Source organism: Haliaeetus leucocephalus, unplaced genomic scaffold (assembly GCF_000737465.1).
Source record: "Haliaeetus leucocephalus isolate CR32 unplaced genomic scaffold, Haliaeetus_leucocephalus-4.0 Scaffold351, whole genome shotgun sequence".
Classification (NCBI taxonomy): domain Eukaryota; kingdom Metazoa; phylum Chordata; class Aves; order Accipitriformes; family Accipitridae; genus Haliaeetus; species Haliaeetus leucocephalus.
In genome coordinates, this window is record NW_010972787.1 from 9089005 (window position 1) to 9114510 (window position 25506).

Genomic DNA, 25506 nt, shown 5'->3' on the forward strand with positions numbered 1-25506 from the left:
GGAGCATGGGGAATGTGGAAACATCCCTTTTGGTTGCAGTTTGGGATTCTGTTGCATAAAACCGCCCATTTAACCACAGTTAACAATGCGTGGAATGAACTGTACTGGCTGTAGCAGGAGCTCAGACGACTAATATACTTAGTTACGTAGGGAAATAGAGTTAAGTAAGATGAATCCTGGTTTTAGTGTACTAAAGACTTATGGTCAACAAAAATGAAAGTTTTTAAGTATCTACATGGCAGGCTGTGTGATAGTGTGGTGTGATAAGTCTCTGCATTTCATCCTTTACAACTACTTTATGAAATATGGAATAAGAAAAGATGAAATAAGTCACAGATGAGCATGCTCTTGTAAATATTGGTATAATTGCTTATTTTCACAGAAGCATAGAATGGCTGAGGTTGGAAGGAACCTCTGGAAGTTATCTGGTCCAACCCCCCTGCTCAAGCAGGGCCACCTAGAGCTAGTTGGTCAGGACCGTGTCCAGTTGGGTTTTGAATATCTCTGAGGATGGAAGCTTCACAACCTCCCTGGGCAAGCTGTGCCAGTGCTTGGTCACCCTCACAGTAAAAACTCTGTTTCCTGACGTTCAGATGACACCTCCTGTGTTTCAGTTTGTGCCCATTGTCTCATTCCTGTCACGGGGCACCACTGAAGAGCCTGATTCTGTCTTCTTTAAACCCTCCCTTCAGGTGTTTATACACATGGATAAGATCCCCCTGAGCCTTCTTTTCTGAAGCCTGAACAGTCCCAGCTGTCTCAGCCTCTCTTCATAAGAGAGATGCTCCGGTCCCTTCATCATCTTCATGGCTCTTTGTTGGTCTCTCTCCAGTAAGTCCATGTCTCTCTTGCACTGAGAACTGGACACAATACTCCAGGTGTGGCCTCACCAGTGTCAAATAGAGGGGAAGGATCCCCTCCCTCCACCTGCTGGCAATACTTTGCCTAATGCAGCCCAGGATAACGTTGACCTTCTTTGCAGCAAGAGCACATCGCTGGTTCATGTTCAACTTGGCGTCCAACAGGACACCAAGGTCATTTTCTGCCAAGCTGATTTTCACCTGGTTGGTCCCCAGCATATATTGGTGCCTGGGGTTGTTCCTCCCCAGGTGTAGGACTTTGCACTTCACCTTGTTGAACAAAAAAAAATATTAAAATGTTTTCAACTTTTAGAAAAAAATTCTTTTAAACTGTTGTAACTACAGTGATGTATTCCTTCCTGAGACACAAGGCTTTCTTTACCTTGTCAGCTTTCCTCCTGCTCCTCTTGTTTAGTTTGTCTGGGTCTTTTTGTATAGTTTTCTGATGAAAAGGCAATATAACATTGAGCTGAAAAGTGTAGTTACAGTATTTTATAGTTTAGACTGGTAGGCATCTCAGCCCCACCCAGCCGCTTACTCACTCCTCCTCAGTGGGACTGAGGAGAGAATCAGAAGGGTAAAAGTGAGAAAACTTGTGGGCTGAGATAAAGACAGTTTAATAGGTAAAGCAAAATCAAGCATTCATTGACTAATCCCACGGGCAGGCAGGTGTTCAGCCATCTCCAGGAAAGCAGGGCTCTGTCACATGTAACGGTGACTTGGGAAGACAAACGCCATTACTCTGAATGTCCCCCCCTTCCTTCTTCTTCCCCCAGCTTTTATTGCTGAAGACAACATTATGTGGTCTGGAATATCCCTTGGGTCAGTCGGGATCAGCTGTCCCGGTCTTGTCCCCTCCCAACTCCTTGTGACCCCCCAGCCTGCTCGCTGGTGGGGTGGGGTGAGGAGCAGAAAAGACCTTGGCTCTGTGTAAGCACTGCTCAGCAGTAAAGAAAACCACCCCTGAATTGTCAACACTGTTTTCAGCACAAATCCAAACCATAGTCCTGTACTAGCTACTGTGGAGAAAATTAACTCTATCTGGCCAAAGCCAATACAAGTATACTCAGTAGTTTGAAACAATGCACATCACTTCCTCATATTATTTATAATTCTAGCCAGAGCAGAACTTAGATTTCCATCAACTGATTTATGAGTACACTGCATGGTCTAGGAGGATTTTCTGTTACAAAGCTGAGACGTCATTCTAAAAATCTGGGTTAAAAATATTATCTCTAACTATTGTGAGTCTGCAGGAAAACCACCTTCCCCCCCCATTGCTCATCAGGCTATTCTGCGTTGAGCCTCAATTGATGAGGAAAGGAGAAGAAAGTGATATGGCTAATGAGGTTGTCTTCCCTGTCCTTTAAGCCCCTCTCTCATGTGAGAACAGCTGAACTTGCTATTTATCAACTGGTGGCAAAACTGCAGCGTCATGATTTAAAAAGTAAAGCATCACTAGTTTTCATCTGCCTTAAATACCACAGCCTGTACTGGAGCAGTTCAGAGGGTGATTTGTAAGTGGTTTAGCACATTTTTTTTCCCTCCACTGCAGGCAAGGTGGACTTCTGAGGTGGAAGTTTCATCAACAACCCTGTTTTGTGATATCTCCGTTCAGGAAACAGAACATTTCAATCCTAATTCAGTCTTCAGAGCAGGGGTTTTGGCTCAGTGCATTTTAGTGTGTCATCTACTATGAGAGGCCCTTCATGTTGCCTGCCACTTCCAAGCAATATGATAATAGAACTCACAACAAGATAGTTAACATCTGCACGCGATTATGAAAAGGCAATACGTAACTGCGTAGTTGCTAAAGAGATTTTGTTAGCCTATTTTCAGAACAAGCAGAAGTGCAGGTTTTGGGAGTGTCCCTGCTCTGTAAGGCTGACTCACATGTGAGTACTTTCACTGTCAAAATTTGAGCTGAATTTATGCCCTAACGGCAGGATATCTTCCAAATGCTCAACTTCCACTTGTGGAGAGAGTGGAACGATGTGGCTTTGGATATGGCCCATTGTAGACAATGTCACCCTGTTTTGGTCATCCCCAGAAGACCCACTGGGAGGTGCTAACCTACTTTTGTGGGAAAAGTGGTGTTAAGAGAGACAAAGAATACAGCTGCATATATGTGTATCCTGCAGTGGGAGCTATATACCAGCTACAGGGACTAATATAGATGGGAGTTTTAATTTATGCACTTCTTTTTCCAGTTTGCTTTCATCATGTGAGCAAAGGCCATATATATGCTGTGATCTGCTTTTTCTGAGCGTCTACCAGTATGTGTGTTTGTCTGAAGGATTTGTGTTTATTCTCTCAACAGAGAAGAAAATATTAGTTTCATATAAATTTAAGGGACATTTGCAGCAAGTAATTGTTCCCAAACTCTGACTAATTCCAGGTTAAATAAGTTGTAACTAAGAAATTATTGTGGCTCATAGAGACAATATTTTGACTTTACTACGACAGACAAGTCTGAAGTATACTGCAAAATATTTATCAGTGGAGAATAGTGAGGCTTGATGACTTCCTAGACCTTTCCAAATTAATGTGAGTCATCCTTATTATGTATTCATTTTCTTGCATGATTTCCTTTGCATTCTATGACCTTGAAAATAATCCCAGAATATGTCTGCATTCTTAAAATATTTATATGCCTAGGTAAATTGTAGGGGGAAAAAAAAAAGAAAACATAATCAGCCCCCATCACTGCAATTATTCTTTTTTTACAGCTAAAAAACTTTGCTTACTTCTGGTGGTAAGACATCAGTCTGACTGCATGACTAATTCAGGCAACAGAGAAGAGGGTGAGGTGGGGAAGGAAGGTGGGAGTAAACTACTTACATGAGAATTGGTCATTGTTTGTTAGATGTCAGAATCAATCCAGATTCCAGTTCTTATGAACTGACGACCACATTTTCCAGTAAAACATGAAGCTCTGACTAAGAAGTTTGATTCCTAATTATGAAGTTATTGCCTGTCTCGTTTGGTATTACATAGACTACTTTGGGGCCTAGCCAGACAATAGCAGTGAGTCCAAAAGCAGTTAACCTTTTACTAAGGCATCTGGACTACTGCTTTGCTTAAGACATTTAAAACACCATTAATAGGCTACTATAAAGCCTTAGAAAATACACAGAGACAATCTGTAATAGTAAAACTTTATATTCTTCACTTAAAATAAAACTTTGACTTTTTACTAACTCATGTAAGTATGTTTTTAACAACATTTTATTGTGTAAGTAAATGAAATAAGGGGAAAAATAGAACATGTTTGGGTGCTGAAATTTGAGTAAGTCTTTAAATGGGTAGCCACATTTCAGCTTCCTTGAAAATGAAGGCATATATGTAAGTCTCTGTGTAAGAGTTTAGGCATCTTTTCTTGAGGCAAAAGAAAGTCAGAAGAAGAGGTTTGATGTCCTGTCCACATTTCAGGCACAGGCATTGATATGAACAGGAGCTTTAATTTATGCACTTCATTTTCCAGTTTGCTTTCATCGTGTGACTAAAGGCTGTATATATGCTGTGATCTGCTTTTTCTGAGCGTCTACCAGTATGTGTGTTTGTCTGAAGGATTTGTGTTTATTCTCTCAACAGAGAAGAAAATATTAGTTTCATATAAATTTAAGGGACATTTGCAGCAAGTAATTTGTCTTCTTTATCTCTACTATATTCTGTGTACTTCTATGTAAAGTTTTAACTTTATTATAAAGGACCTACTTCCCTATGTTTTTCACATAGCCATATGCATTGTGTGTGTTCATGTGATAGAAAGAGCCTGTAATGCCCTATTCACCCCATATCACTATGACAGCTATTTCTACTTCAGCATACTCTATCTCATTTACACATAAAATTCCTTCTGGGTAATTTTTTCCTAGTTTATCTCTTCTGGACCCAGGGAAGTTACAATACATAAATTCTACCAATGGTCAGTTTTCCAACAGAAAATCTCCAAAACCTATTTTAGGCAAGCTTCCAGTTATTTAAGTTATCCAGGAGCTGTACATTCTCCAGTAAGTCTAACCTGAAAAGCAGAGTCTGTAGCTTCTTAAATTATATCTGGTTCAGAATTAAAGCAAGAATTCATGGAGAAAGTTCCCAGTTTCCACAAGCATGATGAATTCTTAAAGGGAGAAGCAGGGTAAAAAGCAGACAAGCAATAAAAGTAAAATAAAAATGCTAAAGATATTTGCAAACCTGATGTCTATCTACAGCTATTGGCTTAGAATGATAGTGAGTGGTGCCAGGGACAAATATAAAACAAGTTCATTGCTTGCATATGAATCTTTAAAGGCCATGTGTTAAGTTAATGTGCTGCTGATAACTTATCACATTTTCTGTCTAGACATCCAAGCTAACATGAAGGGGAATTTTTTCAGGGACTTTTCCCTCTGGGTTTTTTTCTCCCACAACAATGCTCTTTTTCTGCTTCTGTGCTGCTAAGGATAATAATGGAAACTTGCTGTCAAAAAAGACAGACCTACCCCTGCTCCTTACCTTTTCATGGTGTATTGTGGAGTATGGAGCTTTGGGCATTGGGATGTTGTATTTCAATTTGAAAGTAGTCCTTTCTTCCTTGCTTAGAATATATGATAAACTGTATATATATAGACTGATTCTTGAGGGGCTTAGAATATTTAGGTCTTGTTTTGCATCTGCTATAGTCCACCTGGGTTATAGATGGGCTACCAGAAAAGAAAGACAATTTTCTTGGTCTTACACTGGGTTTTTATACTGTCGTGGAACTGTTCACTTAGGTAAGTTTCCATATCAGAAGGGTCTTGAATTTGTGATGATTTAGCTACTCCTGCAAGATGTTTTCCTTTAACTTTGTGTAAAAACTCCTTCAAAAGCTCTTCTATTAGTAAGGTTCCCCTGCCGAAAGATTAAAAAGTGGCAAGACTGGGAATTGTCTAAAAACTGCTATGGAAACCTATGTCAGTTATGTAAGTTCTAGCCATCTGACAACCCTTATAACATCCTTTGCTCTTCAATAGATTTACAGAGTAGAAGGCTAAATGCCATTTACATGTCCATGTAATATTTGTTTATATTTTACCCTATCATCAATTTGGCTCATGGAATTGATTCCATCTTTTTGTCATTAAAATTAGGATAAATTCTCCTAACAATGAACAGCGGACAGATATCCATGCTAATCTGTCAGGTCTCTTAGCAGCTTTCAATAGTACTGACAATGAGGTATCTTGCCTGAAGAAGTAATATACAGGGCAGTGTACTAAAATAATTAATTCCTTGGGGGATGTATCTTCTGACTAACGAAAGAGGCCACCAACATTTGATCTTGCACTTGTGGTGTTATCTTTTCTCTTTCAACATTTTCAGGCCTGTCAGGGAGCAGTGGCTGCAGGCCTGCTCTCAAGGGAAAGTGAGCCTGGAGCGAAGGGCAGGGGCCCTCAGACAAGAGCCCTGTCCCATGGTACCCAAACAAGAGGAACAGAGCAGGTCTGGGGGGTGACCAGGGCAGCCAATGGCTCTGATTGCTAGACAAGGTTGTGGTGATGGACTTGGTCTAAAGCCAAGCTGGGAAGACAAATCAGCAGGTGAACGTAGCGCAAGGCTGGGCACAGGCAGCCCCACAATGCAGCTCAGACAAGGACCATGGGCCAGGGCTGAAGCCAAAAGCAGCTCCCGAGCTGGGGGGAAGCCCCCAATGAGGCTTCTCCTGGCTCTTTGTCACACAGCTCTTTCCCAGCGGCGGCACCCAAGGTTATAGCCATGCCATGCCAGAGCTGGTCTCGAACACTCACAGCCAAAGCTGGAGAAGAGAGAAGGCTGCAGAACCTGTTGGCACACTCAGCAGGTCAAAGCTGAGGTAAAACAAGTCAGGGATGAATGGGAGGCCAAAACCACTGAAAGAATCACAGTGACTGTTTTTACGTGTCTGGAGATATATAGCCTCAGCTGGTCAATTTAGTCAGTAGTTTAGAAATAGCCATGGTTTCTTCTGTCATGTTAAGGTAGGTCACCCTATCAACTGTAACAGGTAAAAGTACAGAGAAGAATGAAGATGGAAGATGTGAAACTGCATCCATGCAAAGGTAGACGACTAGAACTCTTAATGTTGAAAAAGATATAACCAAGGGAATTTGATAACAATCTGACTAGTAGACTGACTGTTAAAGAGAAGGTGAGTAAAGAATGATTATTAGCAACTTGTCACAATTAATTTCATTAATGAGTTTTGGTTGGTTTTTTTTTTAAAGAGATAGTTGCTGATAAACTGAAGATAAGATAAACAGAAGGAAGTACCTTTTACATAATGAACAGCTAAATCATGAAACTTTTGTGGCAGCAGAAGCCCAAGTCAGAAATAGTCAAAAATGGTTCAACTACTTTGTGGAGGATAAATCCACAGATGACAAATAAACTTCATAGTCTAGGTGTTACTTTTGGTGCAGGGAGACCCTAAACCATTGACTGTCAGCAGCTGGAAAGATGTGCCAGGGAAAAAAATCTCTCTGCATCAGACATATTTTTTACATAGTGTAATAATGTTAAGGTAGTTGAATGGTAAGGTAGTTAATCATGCCTTCATAATATTTTATATTCACTACAGTAATGTAACCTGGCTCGGTATGAGTCTTTTAGCTCTTACGATGTTTGAAATAATGCAGTTTACTACTGCAGGTCTTCTCAGTTACACAGGTGCCAACATCAGATTTGTCCTTCAGACAAACTGGCTTCCTATGGCGCTTTTCATCAGTTTCAAGAGCTCATAAAAATACTCGGTGAATCAGGCCAGGGACATCTAAAAGCTGTCCTAAATCTCTAGGTTGTTGATTTTCTTCCTTGCACAATGCAATACTCATGATGTTTTCCTGGCAAAGTCTGAGGATTCAGAAAGAAGTTGTCGGGGAACTAAGGATCATTACAAATCTCAGCATCTTTTTTTCTTTCAAACTGGCTTTCTCTAAGATAAATACACATGACTACATATTTTAAAGAATAACTTAGTACAAAGTGAAAATAAACAACCCCCTCAGAAAATGCAAACATCAAACCAAATAAAACCTGAACTGCAACAGGACAAAGCTGTCCTGTTTCTGGCTCTTTGCTCTTTTCTGCTCCTGGAGAACTGATGAGAAAAATACACAACAGTGCATAGTCTTATGCTCCCCTTTCTGTTCAGATGAAAGTAGCTCAGATTGTACTGTAATAATTACATAGGAGAATAAATATAAAACAGGACAGATGTCACAGTTTATGCCAAGTCATATTACACCATGTTCAATCAGTGAAACAGAGTGATAGCTTTTTTTTCCTTCCTTCCCTTCTAAGCAAGAATAAGCAGAGCGATTTGGAAGTCCACTGTAGACCCAAAATGCAAATGCAGTAGTTCTTTATGCCACTTAACTTTTATTTATGGTAACTCATGAACTATCTTTATGTTCTTACAGTGTTGTTCATGAGTATTCCATACCATATGATATCATGGCCAGTATATAAACTGGGGGAGTTGGCCTGGGGGGGGAGGGGGAATTGCTGCTTGGGAATTAACTGGGCCTCAGTTAGCAAGTGGTGAGCAATTGCATTGTGCATTGCTTGTTTTGTATATTCTAATTCTTTTATTATTATTGTCATTTTATTATTGTTATTATTATCATTATTTTCTTCCTTTCTGTCCTATTAAACTGTTCTTAACCCACAAGTTTTAGGTTTTTTTTCCCAGATTCTCTTCCCCATCCCACTGGGTGGGGGGGAAGTGAGTGAGCAGCTGTGTGGTGCTTAGTTGCTGGCTGGGGTTAAACCACAACACTATGGTGACTCCTAAGTGAACAGCATTGGTAAATAGGTCTGGGTCTGCTGTAGGAAAATTACTGGAAAGTAAATCTGCTGGGAATCACTCCTCCAAAAGTACATGCCTCTTTAATTAAACATTCAAGAAGAAAATCTCTTGTTGATACTAAGAATTTTAAAACCTCTGTAACAACAAAGATACTTGGTGGCTTCCAAGAGAAAGATGTTACCATGAGAGGTTTGTTCACCAATGTACAGTGGGCAACCTGAGACTTAAAGGAAAGGGGGGAACCTAATCCAAAAGTTCTGTTGCTGACCCTCAGAAGAGTTTTCCATACTTATTACCTCCCAGCTAAGTGTCCTCATCCCCAGCCTCTAATCACAGTCCCCCTTATCTGCTCTCCTTCTGGCCTGATGACCCTTGCATGCCTGACCACACAGCAACATGACTGTTATCTTTGGTAAATAATTATTAGAAATTAGTATTATTAGAAATCTTACACTAACACTATGATTGAAACAATAGACAAAAGTGTAGCCAAGTAATTAACTAGTAGAGGTAGTTACTCATAAGTTTTACAGTTCTTTGCTTTTATGACTGGATGTTCCTGTACATTAGATAAGGATATTGAAATAATAATATTGAAACTGACCATATGTGACTGAAACCATGTTAAGCTCCAAGATAAAGAACAAGGATGATGAACAAAGACTTGACAGTCAGCCAACAGAATTTCAAATGGGTCGGTGGTTGCAAAAGCAGCCCTTTGGCTCAAATGAAGAACCATTGTGCATGACTGGGTGTAGGCAGTACTATGATACTCAGTTACAGTAATTTTAATGTATATGTATACTAATCTGATTAATATGTAATTAGTTACTCCATATAACCTGTTTGTGCTGAAGCAGTGACATGCACGCTAAGTGGAATTATCCCCTGTGCATCCAGTGCTGCAATAAGGAATGCCTGTTTTCTAAAACTCCAAAACGAGTCTTAGAGAGTTTCTTCGACCGGCTTTTCTGTATCAGTGTCTAAACTTCTTTAGATACATTCTCAGAGAGATCACTTGCTGTCTCACTGCTGCCCTTTGACATTTATCAGGTATAAACCCTCTAGATAATGTCAGCTATTTAACTGAAGACAACCAAGGTGTGATAAAGAGTAATAGACCTGTGTTACTAACTTTTTGAATGATTTGTGATTATAATTCAATTTTTGAATTAATTGATAGTGAACCTCTTCATCTTTCCAATCCATTCTGGACTGTTGAATATAATGAAGCTGAATATTCAGTTTTCCCTTCAAAAAGCATCGTGAACAGTACTCCAGGAGTATTGTTACAGTTTCACATATATATTTTATCACAGTCAAGGACTCACAGCGGTGCAACAGTTAGAGTGCCATTTGCTCCATCTCTTTTTATTACCACTACTTTCCAAACCAGATGGTGTTTTGCATCCATGCAGGTTGCAGGAACACCAATGTAAATGCTACTGAATTTGAGTTGCTTTTGGTTTGATCGTGGTGAGGGTGATTTTTTTTTTCTTTTTCTTTTGCTTACTGTTCTTTGAAGAGGTGCTGTGCTCTTTCATGAGGAGGGCTGCAGTGTGTGCTGATCGTTTTTAGTAGCACACAAAATGATTTGCTTTCCTAGGAGACATGCAGTTACCAGAAGTCACACACTGTCTTCAGCAGTTTTCATTGCAGCACTCTTTTTACATATGTACAGGGAAAATGCAGCTTCTCTCAGGGGAACATTTAATTAAGCTTTCCCCCTTCCATAAACCTCTGCCAGTCCCAAGAGTGAATTTTCTCTCAGAGACAGACTGTGGTGCGAAATCCCGGGCCACCTCGTCCAGGCAGTAAGCAGAGAAGCTGCAAGCTGCCTCAGCTGTCAGCTCGTAATCAGCATTTGTTAAACCTACACGTTATTTACACACTTATTTATGGACTGGACCGCCGTTTATCCAGGAAAGCAGTCCTTTGCCCTTCCTGGCTGGGACTGGGGGGCAGGGAGTGCTGTGGCAGGGCCGAGGCAGAGCGAGGACTGTCTACAGAGGGTTGGCTCGCTGTGTGCAGGCTTTCTGCAGCAAAATGAGGGAAAAGGCTTCTTTTTGCTGTGGTTCACAATTACCCACAGGCTTTGGAAATGTTACACATGAAAAGTATTAGAAAACGCAAGCTCTGAGGTGTCAGCTGAGTCTTGGAAATCACTGAAATGGTTTCTTTCTGGGTTTTTTTAGGGGGAAGAGAAGGGCCTTTGGCAGACTGCAAAATTTTTCTTTATGAAATCTCACCTGTTCTCATAGCATCTAATCCAAGAACAACAGAAAGCAACTGGAAAATGTTACTACGGTTTTGTCAGGCTTCAGACAGAGTCTTTCACCCTGAGCTGGGAGTATCTAAACACAGTGTTGGTAACTGGGTTCCATACCGGCAGCACACGCTCCGGGAGGGGCCATGGGGATGAAATCTAACCCCAGGTCTGGGTCCAAAAACCCTGTGCTACACATTTTTGGGCAAGGGGTAAAGCAAAGAACCCCCTTTGGGGTAGGGAGAGACAGTAGCACTTTCCTGTTCCAAAGAGGTGCTCTGAGGATGAACAGATGCACACATCTATCTGTGAGCAGGGCTGTGAGCATCACTGTTAGTGCTTTGGAGGGCTGAGGTAGAGGGAGGGGGACAGGGAGATCAACTGCAGCCCTGATGAAGTAACCCTGTGGTGGGCAGACTTCAAAACCAGATTTTCCCTCTCACATTTTTCCAAATGCAGTTAGTTTAAGTAAACTCATATTTTATATACGGCTAATATTTCTAATTTCACTAGTTGCTTCTTGTGAAAGTTTAGGCTAGAGGCAGCTTTACAAGACTATCTGTAGTATGTAATAAATGTAATAACCTGTTTGCTTTGTTAATATGTAACAATTAATTATAAACTTTTTCAAATTCCTCTTATTCCTGACCAATACACCCTTAAATGCACTCTTGCTTATACAGGTTTTGGGGTTTTTTTGTTTGTTTGGTTTCATTTTTAAATGCTGTAATAGAAATGAATGGCAATTTCTGCTCAATAATTATACTCTGAAATTGCTGCTGTGAAAAACACAAACTAACAAACCCAGCCCAAACACCATAGTGTTTTACCCAGTATCGTATGCATTTGTTTGCTAAGACCAAATGTGTTTCTCTCCCTTGACTGCATTCCTTTGCAATGGACAAGTCAACACAAGGTGGTGCTAAATAGCACACCATTAATATTTTTCCTGTACACAGCCCTGAAGGGAGCTTTTGGAAAAAGCAGTTTAAAGATCTTTTTTCAACTGCCTGTTAAAAGATTTTTTTTAATTTGTTAATAATTTATTTATTTATGTCTGTCATGACAGGGAGAGTTTGCCCAGTAAAGCCTGCCCACTATGGCTGTCAAAGATGTCTCCTCTGAGAAGTGTGGGGACCCAGTCTTTGGATTAATGCAATAACTTCATGTTAGGCTTTCCTTACAAGAAAATGTAGCCATTATCTACTTATTTGTAAGTAAGTGGATGATGTTATTTTTCACCTCTGTTCCATGGCTCTTTGGGGTTTGTGAGTTGTTTCTGAGAAAATCTGTACAGCATGTGTGCAGGGGGCTTAAATTACAAGGTTCTGTAGTTCTTTTGGACAAATGCTGTTGTGCCCGGAGCAGAGAGAGATGCAGTGTTTGATCAGCTGCTGGCCTCTTTGCTTCACCTGCCAGCAGAAGTTCTAGTTAGATATTTTATTTTCTTGGCATCAAAACACCTCTCCTGTGAAAATGCTCCTGAGATGCAAACTGGAAGGGATGGACATCTTTAAAAAACTTTTTTTTTTAGGGGATGGCAAAACTGGTCTCACTAAAAAAAACCACCAAAACCACATGTTTTTGCTAGTAAACACAAAATAGATCAGCTGGAATCAACTAACCAGAGTACTGTACTTGATGACTCTGTGTCTTTCAAGGAATCTCACCCCACAGATATTTGGCAGCACTTTGACATTATATCTGCACGTCAGAGACTTTCTCTGGCATCTTCTGCCCTTTAAAAGCATATTTTTTGGATAGAAAAGGTGTCTAGGAAAGCCTGGAGCATTATTTCCTTTTGCGAAGCAATGGAAGGTTGAAATGGGTCCTATTCCTTTCCCATCATGTAAATCCCAGCCTCAGAGAGAGATTCCTAGGTGACCTAAAGGAGCAGTTACTATTCCACATAGGCAGCTATGCTATCTGTTCACTCTTGTTTTGTGCATGATTTGATGGGCCCTTCTGCTTATCACTGTACTGATATATAGCACCAAGTTCAAGGTGGTGTGAAAACTTGTCTTTTGTGGAGTGATCTGAAATGTCTGATTATGTATGGTGTATCATATTGACTTGACATTAGGATAAGATTGGGCATTAGGAAGCATTGCTTTACCAAGAGGTTGATCAAACACTGGCACAGGCTTCCTGGAGAGGTGGTCAATGCCCCAAGCTTGTCAGTGTTTAAGAGGCATTTGGACAATGCCCTTAACTTGCTTTAACTTTTGGTCAGCCCTGAAGCGGTCAGGCAGTTGGACTAGATGATCATTGTAGATGCCTTCCAACTGAAATACTCCATTCCATTCCATTCCATTCCATATAACGAATGGCCAGCTTTCTCTCATAATTCATTTGGGCAGGAGTTGAACTAATGAGTGAGAGGAGATTGGCTCTATTCTCTTTTATATAGACATATATTAGTTAATATATACATTAATTTATACTAATATACTAGTATTGCCAGAATTGCAGGGCTTGAAATCCAAGCTGAGTATCTCTCTAGTTCTTATAACCTATTTTTTTCATCAGTGACACCAGATCTCTGAAACACATTTGTTAATTGTAGTAACCCATTTTCTCTTGGAAGCAAAGTGCAAATCAAGACTTGTTCTTTCTGCACTCCATTGACACTCAGTTTCACTAAGAAGCATTTATTTGATTAAGAGTTAGTGCTTTATTATTGACTCTTTATCAGTCTTACTGATGCTGCTGTTGTAAGTTAACATGCTAAATCATGTTTTGGAACTAACTATTTGTAGACTTTTTCATCAGGAGATTAGTCTGGACAACTCATCAGGATCTGAAACATCCAAATTTATGGTAAAGTTCTTACTTTAGGTGATTGTAGTATGAGCTGTTGGAACAAAATTTGGCAGGCATCAAGAGATTAAATGTGTTTATATAGTGGGAACGTTGAATTAGTTTTGGATAAGTACCTGGACTTCAGCATATAGTTCAATAACTGTCTGTCTGCAGTGAGCAAGACATTCCTTCTCTGGTTAGGTTATCCCACAAGTTTTTACTGGATAGATAGATCAGCAGTCTGTTCTGATATGGCAATCCCTTTCTTTTTATGTTTTAAGCATCAAGTGCAGAACAGACTTGGAAGCACAAAGTGGCATTTTGAAGGGTGAGCTCTGATACTCCCCATCTGTGTTTTTGAGTTTCAGTCAGTAGTCTGAATGGCAGCACACGTAGCCAAGAGTGACTTTTTCACTACCAAAAGAAGTGATTAGAAAATAAAGTGGTTTATTATGTTTTTAAAATTAAGGGCATGAATTCATATACCAATAGCTTCCTTTTTCTTATGGTTTTTCAAATGTGGGTCTGTGGATTCCGCAGCTTTGCAAATCCTGGACTAGTGAGTTTTAATTTGTCCTCCATTCCTGAGCTCAGTTTATCTATTACTAATTTTGACCACTGGCAGTGAATTGCTTTCTCATTTACCCAAGTCTCAAGTAGGCAAGAAGACCTACCTCCAGTGCATTCAGCCCAAAATAATTAACTTTGTGTAGACAGTAGGTACATTTCTATTCAGGAAGGCAAAAGGGAACACATGAGGGAGCAGCACAGTTCCTTGGTTAGGGGACATGTTTCTAGAAGATTTTTCATAAGGCAGCTTTGCAGAGTTACTGAACTGGCACTGAAAGCAATTGGAAAAAAAAAAAGAATAATACAAAACCTCACAGCATTAACAGCATTTATAGATAAGGATCCTTCATCTATCAGGAGAGGCTCAACAGAGAACAAGCAGGCAGTGAGGTAGAAATCAAAGTATTTGCTGATCTCATTGCTCATGTCAATACTATTGCACTGCTACTTGCTTGTGCCAGTGGGAGAGAGAAATTTGTATTGCTGAATACCACAGCACGGTGGAAAGCTTCGAAAATGCTTTGTATAGATTGAGAACGAGTTTACTTTGTTCACTAACCTGATTCTTCAAAATAACTAGCGAGACATTTTGCTTGATGTTGTAACTATCTGCATTTGTCATAGCCCAGTTGTTAGTTTCTTTCCTCTGCTTTATGTCTCCTAATTATAGGTTTGCGTACAAAGGTGTCAGGTTTTGGCATCTACATTGCACCAAGTGATTGGAGTGCTGAAAGAGGAGACATTTTCCTCATTTTGTAATAACACTGCCTTTGATGAATGCTATAAATCACTTGGTCATTATGCTCATTTTCCTTTGGCCTTCTGGTGTTGTCCCTCCTGCAGTCTGGAATGCTGCTATGAAGCACAGTTGGTTTCTGGGAAAGTCTTGTTGGCATTTGCAGCTTGAGCTCCTCTGGAGGATACAGCCTGTGCATGTACAGAGAGGCCTAATGGTTGCCTTGCTAGAAAACTGTCTGTATTCTCTGGAGTTGTAGTAGCTTAAGTTACTAGTGACTGCATCTTTCAGGCTTCCAGCCTCTTATTCCTCTAGGAAATAAAAACTTAGCATTTTGATTTTTTGCTTAATGAAAGCATTCTCTTTCCTATTGCTCGGTCATTCTGCTTTTTCAAAAAAAGGGAGAGGAAAATGTATATTTTGGAAACCAGAGCTCTCAATGATATAGCAACATTGTTTTCCATCCAACAGCATGATGCTGAGCAATTAAAAAAAAGAAGCTCCCTAAGGTAGTATTGACCTTCAAGCTGTGATGCAGTAAGCACAATATTACTAAATATTCAACATAAGCCCAGGCCACAATGTTTGATTCAGATTCCAATTTGAACAACTTCCACTGTTAGAGGTGCTTACAGCTGAGTCCTGGGTTCAGTCTGGGGTAAAGAGATGGGTCATTTGCGCTTAAGTTTAGTTTTCCACAACTGCCGGTTTGCAAATGGGCTTTGGTTTGGGCCCATTTCCTTAGCATGGACGTGTCCCTTTGCGTATGATTGCATATTCTGGCAGACTGCCGCTCTGCAGTGTGCTTTGGTGTCCGTCAGATCTTGGAGAGTCCCCTCTGAGCGGCTGTGCAGCTTGGTTCTGTCCATGCTGAGCAGGGCGGTGGACGCTGCTCTGCTGAGTGCTTCCCTCCGAGATCACAGGGGAGAAAGGGGCTGAGCTCTTGCAGACCGAGTTTATAACAACCGGTGTAGCTTTGTGTTGTGGACCCCTCACTGGAGTCTCCAGGGTCAGCTGGCAGACAGAGAAACCCTTGGAAACATGTCTTCAGGAACCACAGGGAATGGTGTGGTGCAGCAATAAGTAACGGTACGTGATGCATGTGCAAGGGGCCTCTGGAAAATACCTGAGAACACCAAAGATAATAGCAGGAACTCTTTATTTATCTCTGAGCTAAGAAGAATTGCTCATTCAGTTCAGTATCCAGTCCTAGCAGAGCCAGCATCTGAGAAAGATATATGCAAGACAGATATCTACGGGCAAAACCTGCATTTCAGATGGTTGTTCCTCCTCCTGGCTGTTTCATTAGTTTGTGAACTAGTTAAGAATAATATATATATATATATGTAAAAAAATATATCTCTTTAAAATTTACCTTTTCAAAAAAAGCCTTGGAGGTTCTCGTTATCTATATGAATGCCTAATTCTACCTTTATTGCTGGCCAATGCTTGAATGTATCTCATAGCAATGACCTACACAGCTAAGTGGTATGTCATGTAAAAGGCATCTCTGTAAAATGTATTGCTTTTTGGTTTCACTATTCGTGCCTTTCCTTCTTGTATAGAAGAGTTCTTTGTATGAGACTTCTTTCAAAACTTACCTCTTAGAAAGAACACATTTGCATGCAAAGGTCCTGGTTATCCATGCAGTTTGGGAGCACTAACCTTACACAAGAAATGGCACGTGATCTACAAAAAAGTGCATTATGGATTTCTGTTACAACTACAGGAAGAAAGAAAATAGAGGGAGCTGCAACAGGTCCCTTTATTGCATAATCTGTTGACTTGGGAAGATCTTTGATTTTGTTTCTATTCTTTTTGCTTTTGTATTTGCTTACCTGAACAATTTAGGCTAAGAGAAGGTGTTTTTATTTTTAATATAGACAAAGCTGTTACAGGCTTTGAGCCTGTCAGAGTTTTTGAAAATAGCTGGGAAGCTGACACTCCTTTAGAGTAACTATTGGACATTGCTCATGTGCTCAGGTACTCCATGTTATTTGTCCTGCCTCTGTCCTCTTGGGCTCCATAGTGTGTGTGTGCGTGTGTGTACACAACCAGGAAAACTCACAAGAACTGTCACAAAAGAAGTACCAACTCAACAAGAGGATGGTTTCTATTTCTCTGGTTTCTCATACAAAATGTTTCTCTCATTCTTTGAGGAAGATTGCATTCTTCAAACTCCTCAAGAGTGCCTTGAAACCACCCTTCTGCCTGGTAGGAGCCATCTTCACAGGAGCTTCAGTAGTTAGTTGGCAAAGAGGCTGGTACACGCATAGGAGCCTACTCAGGTTTCCTGAAATCAACAAAAAGTTTCTTCACTGACTGTAGCAGATTCTGGAAGTGATTTGTATAGTCTGATGGGCTTTTCAGAATGGGAGAAAATCCACAAATAAGTTTTTCAAGAGCTTGTTAAAATGTTATATTAAGACTAATTTAATCAGTAGAACAGTGCTATCAGAAAGTGAAAATTTCCCTGAGGTAAGGACACAAAAGGGGTCATGAATCTAACACAGTAGATTGGAGTAACACAGTATACTGCACAAATACAGTTTCTAGTGGATTAAATGCCATGGAAAATTGGGAAAGTGCCTCTAAAATTTTATGTGCTATTTTTAACTTGTGTAGTTAATTTATTCTAGAATCAATATCTTTAGTGAAATTCTTTTGATTTAGACCAGCTGGAGATGTGGTCCACCATATGTTGTTGGGCAAAAGCAGGAATGCATTTGAGGGAATCTGGCAAAAATTTTCAAGTTATTCTTGTTGCAACTGTGAGTGAATGTCTGTGTCTGAAGAAAGTGAGCAAGCTACCTTCATCCATGGCACATATGCATTTAATGCATGATGTTCGCCACGTACAAACCCGAAAACATTGTGAAGGATTTCTGTTGAACCTAAAGGTAGTCAGTTTTTTCTCCTTACAGTTCACCTGAAGCATTTTGAACTCTATGTAAGAGCAATTGCCTGAAGGATATGGTTATGCTGGAACACTGTGAAAGAAGGAAAAAAAAAGCGCACACCAATACTGTCAAAACTCAGAAGTCTTCTGTAGCAGTTGAATGAGTGTGAAACTAGTTCACTGAGTTTAAGCTAAAGCCTTGGCGGGGTTTTCTGCTGACAGGGTTAGGAGGACACATTGGAAATATGGTGCATTCCCACCTCATGCTCCACTAATGGAAACCATTATGATTTTGTATGAAACCATAATGGAAACCATATGATTTCAAATTGTTTTAATACTTGCATTTTGTCTTTGTGAAGTATATCATCTATTATTTCTTCTACCAGTATTACACTACATAGGAGTAATAATACTTGCTCCAATACTATGAAAATACAGACAGGTCACTGTATGTAGCGGGTTATTTCTTTTCCATCCTCCAACAGCCTTCTCCCTCCATGCCTCAGGAGCCCTACCTCTGCAATTTTCCTTTAGTACACTTCCATCTCTTCCAATGAGCATCTATTCCCATCACAATATCCTCCCAAATTTGTTCCCTTCCTGGTCTGCTCTTCACTGCTGAATGTCACTACTGCATCTCAGCTTTTCAGCGAGCTACCGTACCAGGTGAATAGATGGAGGAATTGCAAGCAAAGGGATGGTTTTGTGCTATAATCTGTGTATAGGCCTGCAATAGATGTTGACTCAGACAGGGCCAAAGAATGTCCACACTGTGCATTACACAAAAAAAACTTTCAGTGGGCCATGACAAACTTAAGGCTGCAATATAAAAACCCAAGAGTCATAAAAATGGCTTGAATGGGTCACCGGGACACAACAGTCAAAGGCATTTTCCTTGCAAAAACAGGGAAATAAGTAAAAATGACAGAATTTATAGGCAGTTGAATTTAAGGTGTGAATGAATGAGTTGCCCAAGAATGTGATTTATGTCAATATCAAAACTTTTAACAGAAACTAAATGGCTTTATTTGTAAATCCTTGTTTCTTTGTTTAAAATAATAACACTAATATTCCTGGTAGCAGTGCAAGGATTCTTTAAATAATGTAACTCCACTGTATGGAATGAAATGCAGTTTATTATTTATTCTTCTGGCTGCCTTCTATAGACATCCTTGGCTGAATTCTGTAGAGCTGAAGGCAGTGGATACTGGCATGAGGCCACAGAGCCTTAGTTAATATAACAAAGCAGAAATGCAAGAGTTATAATAAGTCCTGGAGTTCTTGGAGAAAAAAGGAAAGTAGCTGAGAGAAAAGCTGCAATAGCCACTATAATAACTTGATAAGGCAAATGTGAAATTAATGTGTGGGTTGGCCTGACTAACAGTGTGAAGGGAAGCTATGTGTGTCTGGTCACACACAGAATTTTGATTATGCCTGTGTAAATGAAAGTATTTTCAGGAAGAGTTAGTGAGTTGAAACTGATGTGCGAGTCCTTCTGGCACAGCTCGACTGATCAGCCATGAAAATGCCAGGGAAAGACCTCATATATTTTCCCTAGTGTCACATCTTTTCTTGGTAATTCAAAAGTAATAGAGGGCCCAGATAATTATTGTCTTTCCCTTATATTTTCAGGAATGTCCCTCACTCCTGTTAGACTTTAGCTCTTGTCAAAATCACTATCAGCTCTTTTCTCCCACCACTGGAAGAAATACAGTTTCACCACCTTTGTCCCCTGGAATTACTTAAAGACAGGCTGCCTCTGAAAACATCTGGATGTCTCAGCATGCTGTTTATCAAACTTGCATACTATTAGGCAAATACAGAATTATGACTAAGCCAAACCAAAATAAGAGCAAAATAAACATGCACATAGAGGGGAAAAAAAGAAACAAGTGTAAAAGTATTTCATTGGAAAGTCATCATGCTTCCTTGAAAAGTCATTATGAAGTAAGTTTGTTTTTACATATATGCCCTTGTCTTCAGTGTAGGTTTGATTTAGGGAAAGAAGAGAGGGAGAATGGACAACATAGACCCTCTTTCACCTCTGCTAGTCTGATGATCTCAGTTTCAGTGATTCAGTAATTCCCGATTTGTACAGACAGCAGATGTAGGCTCTAGGGTTCTCCGGTTTATCAGTTTCCAAAACTGGCTTTAGCAACCTTTGTTTTTTAAAAGTTCAAAGAGCAATGTTCTGAAACTATCTCTGGGATACATTATATCCTAAAGGAAATAATAATTTCAAGGTCCCTTGAGGTTTGGTGCTCAGTTCTGTTTTACTCTGGATGAACTCTGCTGTAGGCAGGCAAAAAAGGAAAGTGTCACTATTTGGTCCTGCTCCTATTTAAAGAAGTGATTTCCAAGGGATGAAAATTTCTTTTCATGCTCTATTGCAAGCTAGTTAAAAAATAATCCTCCCCTGTTGTTGGCTCTGCCTGTGATTATGGACACATTTACTCATATTACAAATGCTGCTGTCACTGAAAGTGTTCTGCTGTGAACACAGTATGGGCTCGTAGGTGTTTATGTACTTTTAGAGCCGTACAGGAGCTATCCTGCTTCTTGGTTATGACAGCTGGTTCCAAATTTTGCAATGTGTTAATTTTTTTCAGTGAACAGTACATTGCATTAACTAGGTACATCATGTCTACAGGTTGCTGAGGACCTGCCAAACAGTGTGAGATACATACACTGGTCAGACTTTTTATTCTTTTTATCAGGAGTAGTCATTTTTCATTAGTTGCTCTGAACTTCCCTGGAAAGTAAATGAAGATAAAGCCATAGATGGATTTTGGCCATTTTTGAGGCGACTTTACTTCACTTTTAATTGCCCTTTCCTTTTTACGTTGCAGATTTTATTAAATGAAGACATGCTGAATGCACAGATTATAAAATATTTAGTAGCTTAAGGTCTATCCAGTGTTCACCTCTAGTTTTTCCTTTTTTTTGCTGTCAGCTATATTCACATCCATTATGCTAAAGAATACTCCTGCTGTCCATAAAACCATGTCAGACTCATAATTAAAGCGTGCTCTCTGCAGCCTCCCTTCGCTGAAATCAAATCTAGAGCTAGATTCAATTTTCTCTAGCATCCTTCCAGTTAGAGCATAAAGTGCACACATCATTGCTGGAGACTTTAGGCAGAGATGTGCATAGCATAGTTCACACCCACTCTCGTCTGTTGGAAGACCTTGCAGTTCTTACTGGGGGAATGTATCCAAGTTGCTTATCAGTGCAAGGAGGGCTGGAGGGAGAACAGGAGGAGAAGCATCTGTTTCTCTTCTGTTATGGGGTTAGGCATGGCTAGAGAGCCTCAGAGCTTAGTAGCACTTCCAAATGTTTAATGTTGATGTATTACAGTTAATGGACCATACATGCCCCATTCTTTGCTGCTTATGGGAGAAGAAGACAGGCTTGAATAAAAGTGCCCCGTAATAGTCTGGGAAAGGGGGTCCACCTGAAAAGGGGAAAGAATTACCTAGAGAAAAGAGTCAATTTTCTTCTGAGAACTCAGACACTTGTTATCCCAACTAGTGTGTCATCAAACTGCTAGCTTTAATACTGCCCTAGTAATGTTCAGAATGAAAAATCATTATTTTCCTGGGTCATGGCATCATTTACTGATCAAATCCAAAAGCCTGTTAACGTGGGCCTCATTACCTTTATTCAGACAATATCTCTATCTTTGCTCTTTCCTTGAATCCCAGAAGGTCGAAAGTGCAAATATGGACAAATATCCAAAATAATTACATGAGGCATATGCAATAAGAAATCAATCACTGAACTTGAGAACTAAATACAAGGTAACTAACCAGTGCAAAAATACTAGTCAGGACTGGGGCCAGATGTACTCTAATAAGAAATCAATAATATTTTCTGTTTGCAAAACATAAAAAGTAATTAACAGCTGTAGGTATTATCCATAGAAACCCTCGGCAATTCGAGTAGCTGCAAAGATTAGCTGTCAGAGGATTATGGCTCCATATATACTTAGATGTTGTTTTTATAACCATCTGTTGGAAGATGACGTGATTGAAATTTTTTTCTATTTTATTACTGTTTTTTTAAAACAGGAATTCCTTAACAGTTCAACGAAGTGGGGTTTCATGTGAGTGTTGCTCAGCACTGTAGTGTGCAGATGGCCAGCTGGAGGGAAAACCTAGGCTATTTTAAGGCACATCATTGCACATCAGCTCTTCCACCTTTGTTACCCTTAAAACATAAGTAAATATGCTAAATTAATAAAATTAAAATGCTACAGCAGGTTCTACAAGGTGTTTGTTGGAATGCATATATATGTATGTGGGGGAGATCATCAGGATCATTCTCAGATGAGAAGAGCATAGTCTTGTGAGTTGTGGAGCTCAAATATTAGGGGAAAAAACCTAACTATGAGATGAAGAGCAGCCCTTGTATGAAGTGTCAGGCAGCTCCATCATATAGGTCTGTTGTTGCCACCGCTGTAAGCAACTGATTTTGAACATGACATTACTAAAGGAAGGATGGGCTGATTCACCATGCTTAATGGTTAATTTAGCCTCCAATTTTATAATGATTTTATAATCACAGAACACTGAGGAGAGGTATTTTAACCCCTAGTAAGTCAGCAAAGTGTGCAGCTCTGTGGCACAGGGCATGTCTTGTCTTGTCTCCTTACGTGAGCTTTTAATAGCTTTTGCATTGACATTTATTTTCTTTACAAGCTTTAGGGTCCGTCAAGTTGTTCCCTTTTCAGTCAAAGACTCAGGCAGAATGACACTATTCATGTTTCTTTATAAGAATCTCAGGACAACACAAATTTTATTTTGACTCTGAAGTGTTCTTCATACAGCACTGTACTTTATTCTGCTTCACAGTACTCAAGTAGTCTAGAGATGTGTTAATTGATTTTTTTTTTTTAATGAGAAGCAACCTAAGTTTTGCTTAAAAGAATTCTGCTGGCAGTCTTGTACAATATACTGACTTTAATTTACAATCAGCTGAAAAATAGGATGTATTTTTAATGATAATTAGATATATTGCTTTCCACTTTGCGTTTCTGTATGGTGAGAATGTGTATGCTTTTGTTTGCATTTGTTTCACATCACTCCCATACCTTACACACCACCTCAGATCCTCATCTGTGCAACACTGCTCTCAAGCAATGGTTTCTAATCCATAGAATGTGGGCAATGAGCCCAACGTTACTCATTGTACCTTTATTTCTATAGATTTTTAATTTAACGTGACATGGGATTAAAGTGGCATGTGTCCTCTGAAAGCAGCACAGAGACTCTTAGTCATACTTTTATATACTCTTCCCATAGTTTACATATACTTTACTATCTACTCAGGAATATTGCTCATATTTTCCAGGGAAACTTTTAAATTAGTCATGCAGTCTAGAGAAAAGGTATATCTTAAAGGGTATTCTGTCTGCACAAAAAGATCTCTGTTTTTTATGGGTACCTCCTAGTACCTTTTTGATTTATTGAGCATGGAAAAATTTCCTATCAATAACAATATAAAAATTCAAATATCCAAACATTTATTACTTCAGTGGAAAACACTGCCTTTTTATATATTTTTTTAACCTTTATGGTCTATGCTATATGATAGGTTTCATGTATTTATTTCCTACAGTGATCATGGAAGAACACAAACCCTGTGGGCTCTTTTGCTTGGTCATGATTTCTGGAGAAATCAGCTTATTTAACTCTTCTTTTAGTGCTTGCTTTTCCTCTTGTCATTACCTGGGGCTACTGGGTTATTCTATGTTGTATTCTGTTAGGAGCTTCTGTATCTTGAAGAGGCGTCAAGCTGTTGCTTAAATATGTTGGCTTCATCCGTAGTACTCCCTCAAGACATCAACAGTAAAACATATTTTTAGCAGTTTAGTGATACTATTACACATGGTATTTATTCTAATTTGCTATTTGATCCCCATATAATTCCCATATTCCTTTAGTGAGGCAATATGGATACTTTAAGTCCAGAGTTTTACTTCTATACCTTCTCCTGCTTTTGCCCTGCCTTTCTTTGCTCATTTTCCTGTTTCTCTTGCTTCGTTGGCTGATATGTATATGCCCAGGTTAAAATAGTGGTGATATTGGTTCTTCCTCCTCAGCTGTGAGGTTTTTTGGCAGTAGGAAAGATTTTCCACCCTTTTCTTGTGCTTCTGCTGTCATATTCTTTGTCCATGCTACTGTCATTGTGATGGCATTGGCAAATTCTTGCAAGCAGTGTAATCTGTTGTGATTCTTCCTTCTGTTTTTGTAGAGGCTGGTTTGTGCTATTTGCTACAGCATGTAAAACTCGTTGTTTTTTCTGGACTCTGATTTTGAGCTCTGTGTACTTTGCTGTCTCAAGCCTCTTTCCTTTTAGTGTGCTGGATTATTTGTCATGTACCCAGAAGTCCAGCATAAAACACCTTCCTTAAGCATTGGGGAAAACTGGGTGTTTCTCTTAGTTTGGCATCTCCAATTTGCTGCCTAGTTTGCAGGTGGAGGGTTTCCTTTCCCAATTATTACTTGCATAGCTGGCAAGTGTCCAGGCTGGGCAGTGAGACATTTGTGCAGAATTCATTTCTATTGAGAGAATTTATTTTTTTAGTCTTACCTCCAGAGCCACAGGCCATTTCCAAATCCCACAGAACCTGGCAGAGGCTGGCTACACTCAGGTCTGCCTTTGACTGTCTCTCTGACCCTACAACACAGGAACGTCCAATTCCCACACCGGTGCGGGTCAGCTGGCTTTAGCAGGAGCCCATTACAAGTAAAGCTTCCCCAGACACGCCAGGGAACCAGTGAACACAACATGTCTCTAGTTGTACTGTTTACAGAGTCTTTCCATTGTCTGATTTAGGCATTTTTGACTGTTTCAGGTGTTTGCTTGCAGCAGGGTATGGGAGGTCTTTCTGCAGCTGGCTCTGATGAAGCTTGACTCTTGCTCCCTCCTGACCTCCCTTTGACTTTTTCAGCTATGATGAATGAGTCAGAGTCTGCAGGTGCTGATCCAGGCACAGGCTTTTCTTGTGTTGCTGCCAGAGATTGTTTTCAAAAGGAGAACCAACACACCATCCTTTAGGAGTTTCCTTCTTGCTCTCCTTTTCATTCCTTTATTTATGTTAAAATATAACAGCATAAAAGACTGCCGTTATGTCAGAACTTGCCTGGATGCTTGCCAGCGTTCAGGCAACAGATTATGATAAACTATAGAGAAATAAGCCTCTTTCTTAGAAAGCTAGAATAAATCAGTCCTGTGTTGTCTGTCACACACCTCAGTGGATTCAGGAGATCAGTGCTCTAAACCAGATGTACCCAGAAATGAAATACTGATTATATGCTGTTGGCTACACAGTGTGACTAGAAAGTCCTCAGAGCTTTCCCTCAGTTGATGGAAATGAACTGTTACCAAAAACAGAGAGAAAAAAAAAATGTTTCTTTAGGTCATGCGTTCACCATCAAAAGGGGAAGGGGACAGAGACTCCAAAGAAAGCCTTACAGGTTTTGTAATCATCTTCCTGACCCTTCTACTAGAGGCACTTATAAGCTGCTGGGATGGGCAACTATAAAACCAGCAAGG